Genomic DNA, 16,777 nt, shown 5'->3' with positions numbered 1-16,777 from the left:
ATATAAACCGATCTTGGGTCTTGACTTCTTGAGCCTCTAGAGGGCGCAATTCTTATCCGAATGGAATGGAATTTTGCACGACGTGTTTTGTTATGATACCCAACAACTGCGCCAAGTATGGTTTAAATCGGTCCATAACCTGACATAGCTGCCATATAAACCGATCTTGGGTCTTGACTTCTTGAGCCTCTAGAGGGCACAATTCTTACCCGATTTGAATGAATTTTTGCACGAAGTATTTCGTTATGATATTCAATAACTGCGCCAAGTATAGTTCAAATCGGTCGATAACCTGATATAGCTGCCATATAAACCGATCTTGGGTCTTGACTTCTTGAGCCTCTAGAGTGCGCAATTCTTATCCGATTGAAATGAAATTTTGCACAACGTGTTTTGTTATTATATCCAACAACTGTGCCAAGTATGGTTTAAATCGGCTCATAACCTGATATAGCTGCCATATAAACCGATCTTGGGTCTTGACTTCTTGAGCCTCTAGAGGGCGCAATTCTTATCCGAATGGAATGGAATTTTGCACGACGTGTTTTGTTATGATACCCAACAACTGTGCCAATTATGGTTGAAATCGGTCCATAACCTGATATAGCTGTCATATAAACTGATCTGGGGATTTGACTTCTTGAGCTTTTAGAGGGCGCAATTCCTATCCGATTTGGCTGAAATTTTGCATGACGTATTTTATTTTTACTTTCAACAACTGTGTCAAATAAGGTTCAAATCGGTTCATAACCTTATATAGTTGCCATATAAACCGATCTGGGATCTTGACTTCTTGACCCCTAGAGGTCGCAATTATTATCCGATATGCCTGAAATTTTGTTCGACGGATCCTCTCATGACCATCAACAAACGTGTTTATTATGGTCTGAATCGGTCTATAGCCCGATACAGATCCCATATAAATAGTTCTCTCTATTCTACTTCGTGAGCCCCAAGGGGCCCAATTCTTATACGAATTGGCTGAAATTTTACACAGGTCTCCAACATATAATTTAATTGTGGTCCGAACCGGACCATATCTTGATATCGCTCTAATAGCAGAGCAACTCTTTTCTTATATCCTTTTTTTCCTAAGAAGAGATGCCGGGAAAAGAACTCGACAAATGCGATCCATGGTGGAGGGTATATAAGATTCGGCCCGGCCGAACTTAGCACGCTTTTACTTGTTCCTTTATAAAATCAGCTGTTTTCAATGACTTGGCGAACGAATCGAGTGACAAAACGAAAAAAAAAAATGTGTGTTTATCGGCATGCCATCGGGCTATAGACCGATTCAGACCATAATAAACCTGTATATTGATGGTCATGAGAGGATCCGTCGTACAAAATTTCATTCCAATCGGATAAGAATTGCCCACTCTAGAGACTCAAGAAATCAAGGCCCAAGATCGGTTTATATGGCAGCTATATCAAAACATGCACCGATTTGGTCCATTTACAATACCAACCGACTAACTCTAAAGTATCTGTGCAAAATTTCAAGCGGCTAGCTTTACTCCTTCGGAAGTTAGCGTGCTCTCGACAGACAGACAGACGGACGGACATGGCTAGATCGACATAAAATGTCGCGACGATCAAGAATATATATACTTTATGGGGTCTCAGACGAATATTTCGAGTAGTTACAAATAGAATGACGAAATTAGTATACCCCCTATCCTTTGGTGGAAGGTATAAACATAACAAGTAAAAGCGTGCTAAATTCGGCCGGGACGAATCTTATATACCCTCCACCATGGATCGCATTTGTCGAGTTCAATGCGCGGTATCTTTTCTTAGGCAAAAAAAAAGGATATAAGAAAAGATTTGCTCTGCTATTAGAGCGATATCAAGATATGGTCCGGTCTGGACCACAATTAAATTACATGTTGGAGACCTGTGTGAAATGTCAGATAATTCGAATAAGAATTGCGCCCTTTGGGGGCTCAAGAAGTAAAATAGGGAGATCAATTTATATGGGAGCTGTATCGGGCTATAGACTGATTCAGACCAAAATAAACACGTATATTGGTGGTCATGGGAGGATCTGTCGTACAAAATTTCAGGCAAATCGGACAATAATTGCGACCTCCAGAGGCTCAAGAAGTCAAGATCGCAGATCGGTTTATATGGCAGCTATATCAGGCTACGAGCCGATTTGAACCATACTTAACACAGTTGTTGGATATCATAAAATAATACTTCGTGAAAAAATCATTCATATCGGATAAGAATTGCGCCCTCTAGAGGCTCAAAAGTCAAGACCCATGATCGGTTTATATGGCAGCTATATCAAATTATGAACCGATTTGAACCATACTTGGCACAGTTGTTGGATATCATAACGAAACACGTCGTGCAAAATTTCATGCCAATCGGATAAGAATTGCGCACTCTAGAGGCTCAAGAAGTCAAGACCCAAAATCGGTTTACATGGCAGCTATATCAAAACATGGACCGATATGGCCCATTTACAATACCAACCGACTTATACTAAATAGAAGTATCTGTGCAAAATTTCAAGAGGCTAGATTTACTCCTTCGGAAGTTAGCGTGCTTTCGACAGACAGACGGACGGACATGGCTAAATCGACATAAAATGTCGCGACGATCAAGAATATATATACTTTATGGGGTCTCAGACGAATATTTCGAGGAGTTACAAACAGAATGACGTAATTAGTATACCCCCATTCTATGGTGGAGGGTATAATAATACATTTTCCCATGAACACTTCATTAAGGAACCGGGTATTCTCTTCCCTCATATAAATTTGCTCAGTCCGGCTAACGCCTTAGCTCAATGATTGTATGCCCATCACAAAAAGCTTACAATTGAGTAAATATTTTAAAAGACTTTATTTACAAAGTCGCCCCTTAGGCAATTATAATCGTCTTAAAGTTCAAAGACTTAACAAAACATGCAAATCTAATTACGAGAACTCCGATCACAGACACACATACGTACGGATGGGCAAACAAATCCCATCACTATCGGATTCTTAAAACAAGTGCTTTGTCGCCGTTACCTATCATTTATCAATTCTGGTTAACTTAACGACACTTTAATCACTGACGACGTAATCAACATCATTGCTGCCGCCAGTGCTCTTCTTGGTGGTGGTGACCAAGTCGGCAAGATCACTTCTCCATTATCAAGAATAAACATTATAAGACATACCAACTCAACGGTTTAACATATGTGCCGTTAAACAAGACCTACGGCAATGCGAACAAAAACCTAACGAACAAACAAACAACAACAAACCTTAATGACGTCCATTTACTGGTAAACGTGAATGAGCCTCAATGCGTCATATCACCAACAGAAAAACTGACGCATTAGTGTAACTTTTAACCAAGCACATACAGGTAGATCGTTTGTGCTAAATAAATGACTGCGATAATTGTAAGGGGCTATTGCTATATTTAGTTTGAATTCTGTAACAAGAACCTTATGATGCTGATTAAAATTATTTTTGACTTGAGTACAGGTTCAATGAGGTAAGGGAGATTAAGTTTATATTTAGTTTAGTTTATGGTTGGTAATCACCATTAACATAAGAATTTTGCCAAACAGATACAAAAAGAAATCGTAAAAATATTTTTATAAAAAATTTTATAGAAAATACCATTGAAAAAAGTTCCTTTAATATTGTCTTTAGAGAAAATTTCGAATAGATTTTTGTTTTATTTTTATACCCACCACCGAAGGATGGGGGTATATTCATTTTGTCATTCCGTTTGCAACACATCGAAATATCCATTTCCGACCCTATAAAGTATATATATTCTTGATCAGCGTAAAAATCTAAGACGATCTAGCCATGTCCGTCCGTCTGTCCGTCTGTCTGTTGAAATCACGCTACAGTCTTTAAAAATAGAGATATTGAGCTGAAATTTTGCACAGATTCTTTTTTTGTTCATAAGCAGGTTAAGTTCGAAGATGGGCTATATCGGACTATATCTTCATATAGCCCCCATATAGACCGATCCTCCGATTTAGGGTCTTAGGTCCATAAAAGCCACATTTATTACCCGATTTTTCAGAAATTTGGAACAGAAAGTTATGTTAGGCCACCCAACATCCTTCCTCAATTTGGCCCAGATCGGTTCAGATTTCGATATAGCTGCCATATAGACCGATCCGCCAATTTAGGGTCTAAGGCCTATAAAAGTCACATTTATTATCCGATTTTGCTGACATTTAGGACAGAGTTATGTTAGGCCACTCGACATTCTTCCTCAATTTGGCCCAGATCGGTTCAGATTTCGATAAAGCTGCCATATAGACCGATCCGCCAATTTAGGGTCTTAGGCCCATAATAGCCACATTTATTATCCGATTTTGCTGAAATTTGGTACAGAGAGTTACGTTAGGCCACTCGACATCCTTCCTCAATTTGGCTCAGATCGGTTCAAATTTGGATATAGCTGCCATATAGACCGATCTCTCGATTTAAGGTCTATCGCCCATAAAAGGCGCATTTATTGTCCGATGTCGTCGAAATTTGGGACAGTAAGTTATGTTAAGGCCCTTGACATACATCTGCAATATGGCATAGATCGGTCCAGATTTGGATATAGCTGCCATATAGACCGATCTCTCGATTTTAAATTTTGGGGCCATAATAGGCGCATTTATTATCCCATGTCTCCGAAATTAGGGACAGTGAGTAGTGTAAGGACCTTCGACATCGTTCTTAAATTTGGCTCAGATCGGTCCAGATTTGAATATAGCTGTCATATAGACCGATCTCTAGATTTAAGGTTTTGGTTCAATAAAAGGCGCATTGATTGTCCGATGTCGCCCAAATTTCGGACAGTGAGTTGTGTTGGGCCCTTCGACGTTCTTTTTCAATTTGGCTTAGATCGGTCCAGATCTGGATATAGCTGTCATATAGACCGATATCTCGATTTAAGGTTTTGGGGGCCAAAAAAAATCGCATTTATAATCCGATATCATCGAAATTTTAGTTGTGTTAGGCTCTTCGAGTTTTTTCTGCAACTTGGCCCAAAGCGGTGCAGATTTGGATTTAGCTGCCATATAGTCTTGGCCACATAAAAGGCGCATTTATAATCCGATTTCACTGAAATTTAACACTGTGACTTATATTAGGCTTTTCGACATCCGTGTCGTATATGGTTCAGATCGGTTTATTGAACAATGATTTGTACTTCCTAGTATTTGGTTCAAATCGGAACATATATCGATATAGCTGCTATGGTATGCATTTTTCAACGAATTTTGACGAAAGGTGTTTTACATATATACCCGAGGTGGTGGGTATCCAAAGTTCGGCCCGGCCGAACTTAACGCCTTTTTACTTGTTGATTGAGGAAATTGTTTTTTTTTACAAATTTGCGTATACCATGGAAGCATTGTAATTTGTGTAGACAAAAAAATCTACCATAACACAAAAACAAGTAAGAGCATGTTAAGTTCGGCCGGGCAAACAAAGAATAATGAATAAGAACTGTTATGCTATTGGAGCTATATCCAGTTCGATTCGAACCATAAATGAATTGAATGCTGGACATTGTAGAAGTCATTGTGTTATATTTAAGTCCACTCGAATAAGATTGCGCCTTGTAGGTGACCATGAAACAAAATCGGGAGATTGGTTTATATGGGAGCTCTATTAAGCTTTAGATCCATTCAGACCATATTGGACACGAATGTTGAAGGTCATGGGAGAAGCCGTTGTATAAAATTTCTGCCCAATTGGATGAGAATTGCGTTCAAGAGCCCAGATCGATTTGTATGGCAGCTATATCAGGTTATGTACCGATTTGCGCCATACTTCACACAGTTGAAAGTTATAACAAAATACTTCATGCAAAATTGCAGACAAATCGGGCTCAACATGTCAAAACCCAAGATCGGTTTATATGACAGCTATATCAGGTTATGAACCGACCTAAGCCATTTTGAAACATTGGAAATTTTCGAACTCGTCCGTGCAGGTTTCTTATGTAAAAGTATGGTAGTGTACAAAAAGTCTTTGCGACATAAAAAAGTACGTTTTTTTATAAATCGTGAAATTTATAATAAACTAGCTAACCCTGGCCCGCTCCGCTGCGCCTTCTTTTACTTTATATGGAACAAAAGTTTCCTTGCAATATTTATTTTCGACAATTAAAGATCTTTTAGTGAAATTCCATGCTAACTTGACCAACAGTTTCTCTCAAATATCATTTATTTAAACCCTATATTGCCATTGGTTTAAGGGGAGTTTATGGGATGAGGCGTCTTCAAATATTTGGCCCCAAAATTTTTACTCTTTGGGGGGTGGGAAAGGGGCGGTGACCCAAATATATGGTCCCACATTTGGATATCAAAATCGTATTCTACTCCCAAATACCTTTATTTGAGCCCCATATTGCGATAGTAAAAAATTGTTGCTTGTGGGGTATTAGGGAAGGGGAAGACCCTCAATATCTTTTATTTGAATCCCACATTGACGTGGTTGGCAAATATGCCCGACTTAGGGGTAACTTGGGGAGTGGGGTGGACCCCAATTACTAAGTCCTAAAAATATATCAGCAACGTGCTCTATTCCCATATATTTGAACCCCATATTGCCATTGGCCTCAAAATTGGATATCAAATTCGTTTCCCAATCTCAAATACCTTCCATTTACACCCCTTATTGCAAAAGTCAGCACATATGTCCGGTTTAGGGTATAGGCCCTAAAAACTATAAATATCTAGTTCCACTCCCTTTAAGACCCAAAATTGCCATGGTGAGCCAACACGTCCTATTTGGGTGTGGTTATGGGCGTGACACGCCTCCTAGGGAGTTGGTTCTACTCCCAAATTTGAGCCCCTATTTCCATAGTCGGCAAACATGACCAGTTTTAGGGGCTGGGTCGGCCGTTCAATGACTTAAACCTGAAAATATATATATATGATTCGTGTTCTGCTCTCAAATACTTCTTATTACAGCCCCATATTGGAATGGTCAGCAAATACGTCCTATATGGGTGGTGTTATGGGGGTGGGATGGTCCCATACACACTTCCCCGAATATTGATATCAGAATCGTGCTTTACTCCCAAAGACCTTTCATTTGAGCCCCATATTGCTATTGTAGTAAATTTTTAAATTAAGGGAGCGTCGCCCCATACGCTTGGTCCCACATTTGGATATCAGATTCATAGTCTACACTTAATTACCTTTTATTTGAGCCCCATATCGGCATGATCAGTAAATAAGTCCTGTTTGGGGGGTGTTTTGTGAAAGGGGTGCACCCCTAGAAACTTCGTCCCACATTTGAATACCAAATTTATATTCTACCCGCAAATACCTCTCATTTGAGTCCCATACTGCCAAGGTGGGTAAATATGTCCGATTTAGGGGTGTTTTTGGGGGTTGGGGTGGTCCCCCAAACACTTAGTCCGACGATTGGATAGCAGATGCGTTTTCTACTCTTAATACATTTCATTTAAGTCCCATATTGTCATGACTTGTCTATATACATATTTGGTAGTTTTTAGGGTGGAGCAGCCCCCCTAGGTACCCCTTCCGAAATTTGATAACCAAATTTTTATTTTTAGGGTACTATATGAGACCACACAAAATTTTGCTTAAATCGCACCACCCATCTCCGAGAACTGGCGTTTCTGAAAATTAGGTTATCCAAAAATGTAGCATCCATCAGATATCCAAAAATGTAGCATCCTATTTTCACCACGGGATCATTACGCAACACATGTGAAAATTTCAAGAAAATCGATTCAGCCGTTTATGAGTCTATAAGGAACACACAAACAAACACAGATTGATTTTTATACCCTCCACCATAAGATGGGGGGTATACTAATTTCGTCATTCTGTTTGTAACTACTCGAAATATTCGTCTGAGACCCCATAAAGTATATATATTCTTGATCGTCGCGACATTTTATGTCGATCTAGCCATGTCCGTCCGTCTGTCCGTCTGTCCGTCTGTCCGTCCGTCCGTCCGTCTGTCCGTCTGTCTGTCGAAACCACGCTAACTTCCGAAGGAGTAAAGCTAGCCGCTTGAAATTTTGCACAAATGCTTCTTATTAGTGTAGGTCGGTTGGTATTGTAAATGGGCCATATCGGTCCATGTTTTGATATAGCTGCCATATAAACCGATCTTGGGTCTTGACTTCTTGAGCCTCTAGAGTGCGCAATTCTTATCCGATTGGAATGAAATTTTGCACGACGTATTTTGTTATGATATCCAACAACTGTGCCAAATATGGTTTAAATCGGTCAATAACCTGATATAGCTGCCATATAAACCGATCTTGGGTCTTGAATTCTTGAGCATCTAGAGTGCGCAATTCTTATCCGATAGAAATGACATTTTGCACGACGTGTTTTGTTATGATACCCAACAACTGTGCCAAGTATGGTTTAAATCGGTTCATAACCTGATATAGCTGCCATATAAACCGAACTTGGGTCTTGACTTCTTGAGCCTCTAGAGGGCACAATTCTTATCCGATTTGAATGAATTTTTGCACGAAGTATTTCGCTATGATATCCAATAACTGTGCCAAGTATGGTTGCAATCGGTTAATAACCTGATATAGCTGTCATATAAACAGATCTGGGGATTTGACTTCTTGAGCTTCTAGAGGGCGCAATTCCTATCCGATTTGGCTAAAATTTTGCATGACGTATTTTATTTTTACTTTCAACAACTGTTTTAAATAAGTTTAAAATCGGTTCATAACCTGGTATAGCTGCCATATAAACCGATCTGGAATCTTGACTTCTTGACCGCTAGAGGTCGCAATTATTATCCGATATGCCTGAAATTTTGTACGACGTATCCTTTAATGACCATCAACATACGTGTTTATTATGGTCTGAATCGGTCTATAGCCCGATACAGATCCCATATAAATCGTTCTCACTATTTTACTTCGTGAGCCCCCAATGGGCGCAATTCTTATACGAATTGGCTGACATTTTACACAGGTCTCCAACATATAATTTAATTGTGGTCCGAACCGGACCATATCTTGATATCGTTTTAATAGCAGAGCAACTCTTTTCTTATATCCTTTTTTGCCTAAGAAGAGATGCCAGAAAAAGAACTCGACTAATGCGATCCATGGTGGAGGGTATATAAGATTCGGCCCGGCCGAACTTAGCACGCTTTTACTTGTTATATATAAGAGATTTCTGAGTTTTTTACAAAAATGTTTTACCACAATTTTTTGTAAAAAAGAAGAATAATTCGTAGCAAAGTACACGACTTTTTCGTTCAATATTACTCTAAACAAGTAAAAGCGTGCTAAGTTCGGCCGGGCCGAATCTTATATACCCTCCACCATGGATCGCATTTGTAGAGTTCTTTTCCCGGCATTTCTTCTTAGGCAAAACAGAATATAAGGAAAGATTTTCCCTGTCATTCGAGCGATATCAAGATATGGTCCGGTTTGGACCACAATTAAATTATATGTTGGAGACCTGTGTAAAATGTCAGCCAATTCGAATAAGAAAGTAAAATAAAGAGATCGATTTATATGGGAGCTGTATCGGGCTATAGACCGATTCAGACCATAATAAACACGTATGTTGATGGTCATGAGAGAATCCGTCTTACAAAATTTCAGTCAAATCGGATAATAATTGCGACCTCTAGGGGTCAAGAAGTCAAGATCGGTTTATATGGCAGCTATATGAGGTTATGAACCGATTTGAACCTTATTTGAAACAGTTGTTGAAAGTAAAAATAAAATACGTCATGCAAAATTTTAGCCAAATCGGATAGGAATTGCGCCCTCTAGAAGTCCAAGAAGTCAAATCCCCAGATCTGTTTATATGGCAGCTATATAAGGTTATGGACCGATTTGAAACAGTTGTTGGATATGATAACAAAACACGTCGTGCAAAATTTTATCCCAATCAGATAAGAATTGCGCACGCTAGAGGCTCAAGAAGTCAAGACCCAAGATCGGTTTATATGACAGCTATATCAGGTTATAGACCGATTTAAACTATACTTGGCACAATTGTTGGATATCATAACAAAACACGTTGTGCAAAATTTCATCCCAATCGGAAAAGAATTGCGCACTCTAGAGGCTCAAGAAGTCAAGACCCAAGATCGGTTTATATGGCAGCTATATCAAAACATGGACCGATATGGCCCATTTACAATACCAACCGACCTACACTAATAAGAAGCATTCGTGCAAAATTTCAAGCGGCTAGCTTTACTCCTTCGGAAGTTAGCGTGCTTTCGACAGACAGACGGACGGACGGACGGACAGACGGACGGACATGGCTAGATCGACATAAAATTTCACGACGATCAAGAATATATATACTTTATGGGGTCTAAGACGAATATTTCGAGTAGTTACAATCAGAATGACGAAATTAGTATACCCTTCATCTTTTGGTGGAGGGTATAAAAATTAAATTTAAAACATTTGAAAACAACATATATATGTTTCAATCAAAAAATTTAAATTATTTTAAACCGCACTTTATTTTGTCCGACAGGGTATATTAAAACATAAACCGATTTGGACCATTTACAATCCCAACTGAACTACACTTAAAAAAGCATTTGTCCATTTGCAAAAAAATCTCCGATCATTGAGCTCGTCTTGGAAGAGAAACAAACAAAACAAGTTAAATCGCGCTAAGTTCAGCCGGGCCGAATCTTGGGAACCCACCACCATGGATTCTGCTAAAAATTTATACAAAATAAATTTAATTGATGGGCATTATTTTATTTTACATACCAAACTTGTGTCAAACCAGCAAAAATTAAAGCTTCTAGAAAACGAAAAAGGATGATCGAGAGACCAGTTTACATGGTAGCAATATTAGGTTATAGACTGATTTGGACCGTATTTGGCGCAGTTATTGGAAGTCGGACCAAGATTGCGGCTTGTAAGGGCTCAAGAAGGTAAATCGGGAGATCGGTTTATATGGGAGCTATATCAGGTTATAGACCGATTTGAACCGTACTAGTAGGAATTCATAACAGAACACCACATGCTAAATTTCATACAAATCGGAAAAAAAATTGCTGCTTCCAAGGGATCAAGAAGTCAAATCCGGTGATGGTTTTATATTGGAGCTATATCCAAATTTGAACTGATATGGCCCATTTGCAATCAAACGATCAAACATCAATATTGAGTATCTGTGCAAACTTTAAAGCGGCTAGCTTTTCGCGTTCGATCGCTATTGTGATTTCGACACACGCACAGACGGACAGGCGGACATGGCTAAATCGGCTCCGAACGTCGAGACGATCCAGAACATATATTTTTATGGGGTCTTAGACGAATATTTCGAGGTGTTACAAACGAAATGACTATATTATTATACCCCCTTTCTATAGTTACTGTTACGATTTCCAACAACTGCACCAAACACGGTCCAAATCAGTCTAAAACCTGATACAGCTCTCATGTAAGCTTGTCTCTCGATCATCCTTGTTCGGTTCCTAGAAGCTTTAATTTTTGCTGGTTTGACAAAAGTTTGGTAAGTAGAATAAAATTATGGCCTTCAACTAAATTTATTTTGTATAAAGGATTCTGCCCTTGAAAGGGGGGTCCGAAGACTCGGTCCGGCCATTTTTACATGTTTTACTTAATATGTATCCTAAACCCATGCAAAAAGTCTTTTGCACCTAACAGTATTTGTAGTTTCCACTCCATTTTGGCAGCCCAAACAATTTTTCGAAATGCCTAGGTGACCAAATTTAGGGGCCCTCCAAAAGGCGCCCTGTGCTTTAGCCGTTCTCACATGGCTTATTTTTATACCCTCCACCATAAGATGGGGGGTATACTAATTTCGTCATTCTGTTTGTAACTACTCGAAATATTCGTCTGAGACCCCATAAAGTATATATATTCTTGATCGTCGCGACATTTTATGTCGATCTAGCCATGTCCGTCCGTCTGTTCGTCCGCCCGTCTGTCTGTCGAAAGCACGCTAACTTCCGAAGGAGTAAAGCTAGCCGCTTGAAATTTTGCACAAAGACTTCTTATAAGTGTAGGTCGGTTGGTATTGTAAATGGGCCATATCGGTAAATGTTTTGATATAGCTGCCATATAAACCGATCTTGGGTCTTGACTTCTTGAGCCTCTAGAGTGCGCAATTCTTATCCGATTGGAATGAAATTTTGCACGACGTGTTTTGTTATGATATCCAACAACTGTGCCAAGTATGGTTCAAATAGGTCAATGTTTTCATATAGCTGCCATATAAACCGATCTTGGGTCTTGACTTCTTGAGCCTCTAGAGTGCGCAATTCTTATCCGATTGGAATGAAATTTTGCACGACGTGTTTTGTTATGATATTCAACAACTGTGCCAAGTATGGTTCAAATAGGTCGATGTTTTCATATAGCTGCCATTTAAACCGATCTTGGGTCTTGACTTCTTGAGCCTCTAGAGTGCGCAATTCTTATCCGATTGGAATGAAATTTTGCACGACGTGTTTTGCTATGATATCCAACAACCTTGCCGAGTATGGTTCAAATAGGTCAATGTTTTGATATAGCTGTCATATAAACCGATCTTGGGTCTTGACTTCTTGCGCCTCCAGAGGGCGCAATTCTTATCGGATTTGAATGAATTTTTGCACGAAGTATTTTGTTATGATATCCAATAAATGTGCCTAGTATGGTTCAAATCGGTCCATAACCTGATATAGCTGTCATATAAACCGATCTTGGGTCTTGACTTCTTGAGCCTCTAGAGTGCGCAATTCTTATCCGATTTTGCTGAAATTTGGTACGACGGATGACCATCATCATACGTGTTTATTATGATCTGAATCGGTCTATAGCCCGATACAGCTCCCATATAAATCGATCTCTCTATTTTACTTCTTGAGCCCCCAAAGGGCGCAATTCTTATTCGAATTGGCTGACATGTCTCCAACATGTAATAATACAATTATAGCAGAGCAAATCTTTTCTTATATCCGTCTTTTGCCTACGAAAAGATGCCGGGAGAAGAACTCGGCAAATGCGATCCATGGTGGAGGGTATGTAAGATTCGGCCCGGCCGAACTTAGCACGCTTTTACTTGTTTACTATTGGGTTGTCCAAAAAGCAATTGCGGATTTTTCATATAGTCGGCGTTGACAAATTTTTTCAACGGCTTGTGACTCTGTAATTGCATTCTTTCTTCTGTCAGTTGTCAGCTGTTACTTTTAGCTTGCTTTAGAAAAAAATTGCGCGAAATTTTGTTTACATTTGTTTGTTTGGCGTCAATTTTAATATGGAGCCCACAAAGGAGCACTTTCGTCATATTTTACATTATTATTTCCGTAAAGGAAAAAACGCGGAGCAGGTTGCTAAAAAGTTACGAGATGTGTATGGTGATAAAGCCTTAAAAGGAAGACAGTGTCAAAATTGGTTTCGCAAATTCCGTTCTGGAGATTTTTCACTTAAAGATGAGCCACGTTCAGGTCGGCCAAATGAAGTTGATGATGACCAAATCAAAGCATTAATCGAATTGGATCGTCATGTAACTGAGCGTGAGATAGGAGAGAAGTTAAATATACCAAAATCAACCGTTCATTATCACATAAAAAGTCTTGGACTGGTGAAAAAGCTTGATATTTGGGTACCACATGCATTGAAAGAAATTCATTTAACAAACCGAACATCTTTGGTCACTCGAAAAACTGAGTGAGCTTGGCTGGGAACTTTTGATGCATCCACCATATAGCCCTGACCTTGCGCCATCAGACTATCATTTATTTCGATTTTTGCAGAACTCCTTAAATGGTAAAACTTTCGGCAATGATGAGGCTATAAAATCGCACTTGGTTCAGTTTTTTGCAGATAAAGGCCAGAAGTTCAATGAGCGTGGAATACTAAATTTGCCAGGAAAATGGCAAAAGGTTATCGAACAAAATGGCAATTATATATTTGATTAAAGTTCATTCTAAGTTTTATTAAAAATGCATTTACTTTCTTTGAAAAAATCCGCAATCTCCTTTTGGGCAACCCAATAGTTTGATTTTAAGTTAATTTTTCGACAGTTTTTCTTCATTCTCAGGATTTGTTTCTTTTATTTTAAGCCTGTTTTGTGCACGTTTTCTGTTATCTTGCTTTCTTAACCACTGCTTTCCCCAACATTTACATAATAGAATCAGGGGGATCTTGAGATTTGAGTCATCTTTCTCTGTGGTAGGCTCATTGTGGCTGTTAAATTTTTCCACCTTCAACATCAATATTTGAAAGAATGAGTCATCCCCGCCAACTAAATTGAGGTTAATTTCCTTGAAATTGTTCACGATAACTTCCCAGTTTCTAAAAAATATTTTAATGTTCTTTACTCATTCATAAGGCCATTGTCTACTAATGCTTCCTTTAGAGAATTTATATTAAGTCTCCCTCCCTAGACCAAAAGCAAAACCGAAAAAATTCCGATAACATTTGTTTTAATTTTTCTGGTCAATGGTACTAATGGCACTTTATCAGTTTTATGACTTCCTAAAATTGGAGTTTAACTTAACCAACTTGCCGCCAACATTGTTAGCGTTGGCTATGCGTGATTGTGGAATTTTATTCGTTTCGGCTAAGCAGGTACACAAAATAGTAGGAAATGGAGCAGACGACCATCATCATCTTGGAAAATCATGAAAACGGCATCACCTTAGTCTAATCCCACCAAAAAGATAAGAAGGAGAGAAGCATACCAAAAGCGAGGAAGAAATTGTGCCATTTGAACCATTGGCCAGCCACGTACAAAAGACGTGGCAGGTAAGTTGCTTGTTTGGAGGTTCTTGGACGACAATTAGTACTTATGATTGGTTGGACAACAAGTTATCGTTTAAATGTTCTGGGCACGATCTGGGAAGCAGAGGGAATACAGGGCCAACAGAAATTTCTTAAACAGGGTGGTCTAGTTAAGGGCATCAACATCATCTCCAACTAAAAAAAAAAAATGATAAGAAATTATGAGGCTCTTAAATTACCTAAGTGATATGCCCGAGAAAACTAATAACCCACAAAACTGAATTGAAGCATTGGACTTGTTTAAAATGTTCAAACTTTAAAAGGATTCCTAGGGAAACCAGTTGCATTTCCCATTTTCACTTATCTTTATTCTCATTTCCTTCAGTTTTTTTCTTTTCCTCTCTTCCTAAGGTCTATTCTATTATGACCATGTTAGTACCTCATGCCTAACAAATAAACATTGTTAAGCATGCTTGTGTGCCGTTGTTGCCACACAAAAAAGGGGGTTTCACATTTGCATGTCGTTTGGTGTCAAGAATGGCTGCCAGTCATTCTTGTTAAATAAAAATTCAACAATTGCTCATTAGAGGGGTTTATGTGCAAATTGCATGTGTAAATTGCATTGTGAAGAATATGATGAGAGGGCAGAGCGAAAAGAAAAAGAAATAAAATTATAGAAAAAAATTTACCAAGGATATAAAATTAAAAAACAAGTAAAAAGGCGTTAAGTTCGGCCGGGCCGAACTTTGGATACCCACCACCTCGGGTATATATGTAAACCACCTTTCATCAAAATTCGGTGAAAATTTCATACCTTATGACCCATATCAGTTATATCAAAACATGTTCCGATTTGGACCAAATACTAATAAGAACAGTAGCTATATCTAAAAATTAACCGATCTGAACCATATACGACACGGATGTTGAAAAGCCTAACATAAGTTACTATGTAAAATTTCAGTGAAATCGGATTATAAATGCGCTTTTTATGGGGCAAAGACTTTAAATCGAGAGATCGGTCTACATGGCAGCTATATTCAAATCTGGATCGATCTGGGCAAAATTGAAGAAGGACGTCGAAGAGCCTAACTAAACTCACTGTCTCTAATTTCAGCGACATCGGACGATAAATGCGTCTTTATGGCCCCAAAACCTAAAACCTAGATATCGGTCTATATGGCAGCTATATCTAAATTTGAACCGATCTGTGCGATATTGCAGATGTATGTCAAGGGGCTTAACTTAACTCACTGTTCCAAATTTCGGCGACATCGGACTATAAATGAGCATTTTAAGGGCCCAAAACCTTAAATCAAGAAATCGGTCTATATTGCAGCTATATCCAAATCTGAACCGATCTAGGCCAAATTAAAGAAAGATGTCGAGGGGCCTAACACAACTCACTGTCCCAAATTTCAGCAAAATCGGGTAATAAATGTGGCTTTTATGGGCCTAACACCATAAATCGGAGGATCGGTCTATATGGCAGCTATATCCAAATCTGAACCGATCTGGGCCAAATTGACAAAGGATGTCGAAGGGCCTAACACAACTCACTGTCCCGAATTTCAGTGGAATCGGATAAAAGATGTGGCTTTTATGGCCCTTAGACCCTAAATCGGAGGGTCGGTCTATATGGCAGCTATATCCAAATCTTGACCGAACTGAGCCAAATTGACGAAGGATGTCGAAGGGCCTAACAAAACTCACTGTCCCAAATTTCAGCAAAATCGGGTAATAAATGTGGCTTTTATGGGCCTAACACCATAAATCGGAGGATCGGTCTATATGGCAGCTATATCCAAATCTGAACCGATCTGGGCCAAATTGACAAAGGATATCGAAGGGCCTAACAGAACTCACTGTCCCGAATTTCAGCGGAATCGGATAAAAAATATGGCTTTTATGGCCCTTAGACCCTAAATCGGAGGGTTGGTCTATATGGCAGCTATATCCAAATCTGAACCGATCTGAGCCAAATTGTCGAAGGATTTCGAAGGGCCAAACAAAACTCACTTTTCCAAATTTCAGCAAAATCGGATAATAAATGTGGCTTTTATGGGCC

This window comes from Stomoxys calcitrans, chromosome 1 (genome assembly GCF_963082655.1).
Source record: "Stomoxys calcitrans chromosome 1, idStoCalc2.1, whole genome shotgun sequence".
NCBI lineage: Eukaryota > Metazoa > Arthropoda > Insecta > Diptera > Muscidae > Stomoxys > Stomoxys calcitrans.
The sequence above is the reverse complement of the archived record's forward strand: the minus strand, read 5'-3'. Positions refer to the sequence as shown.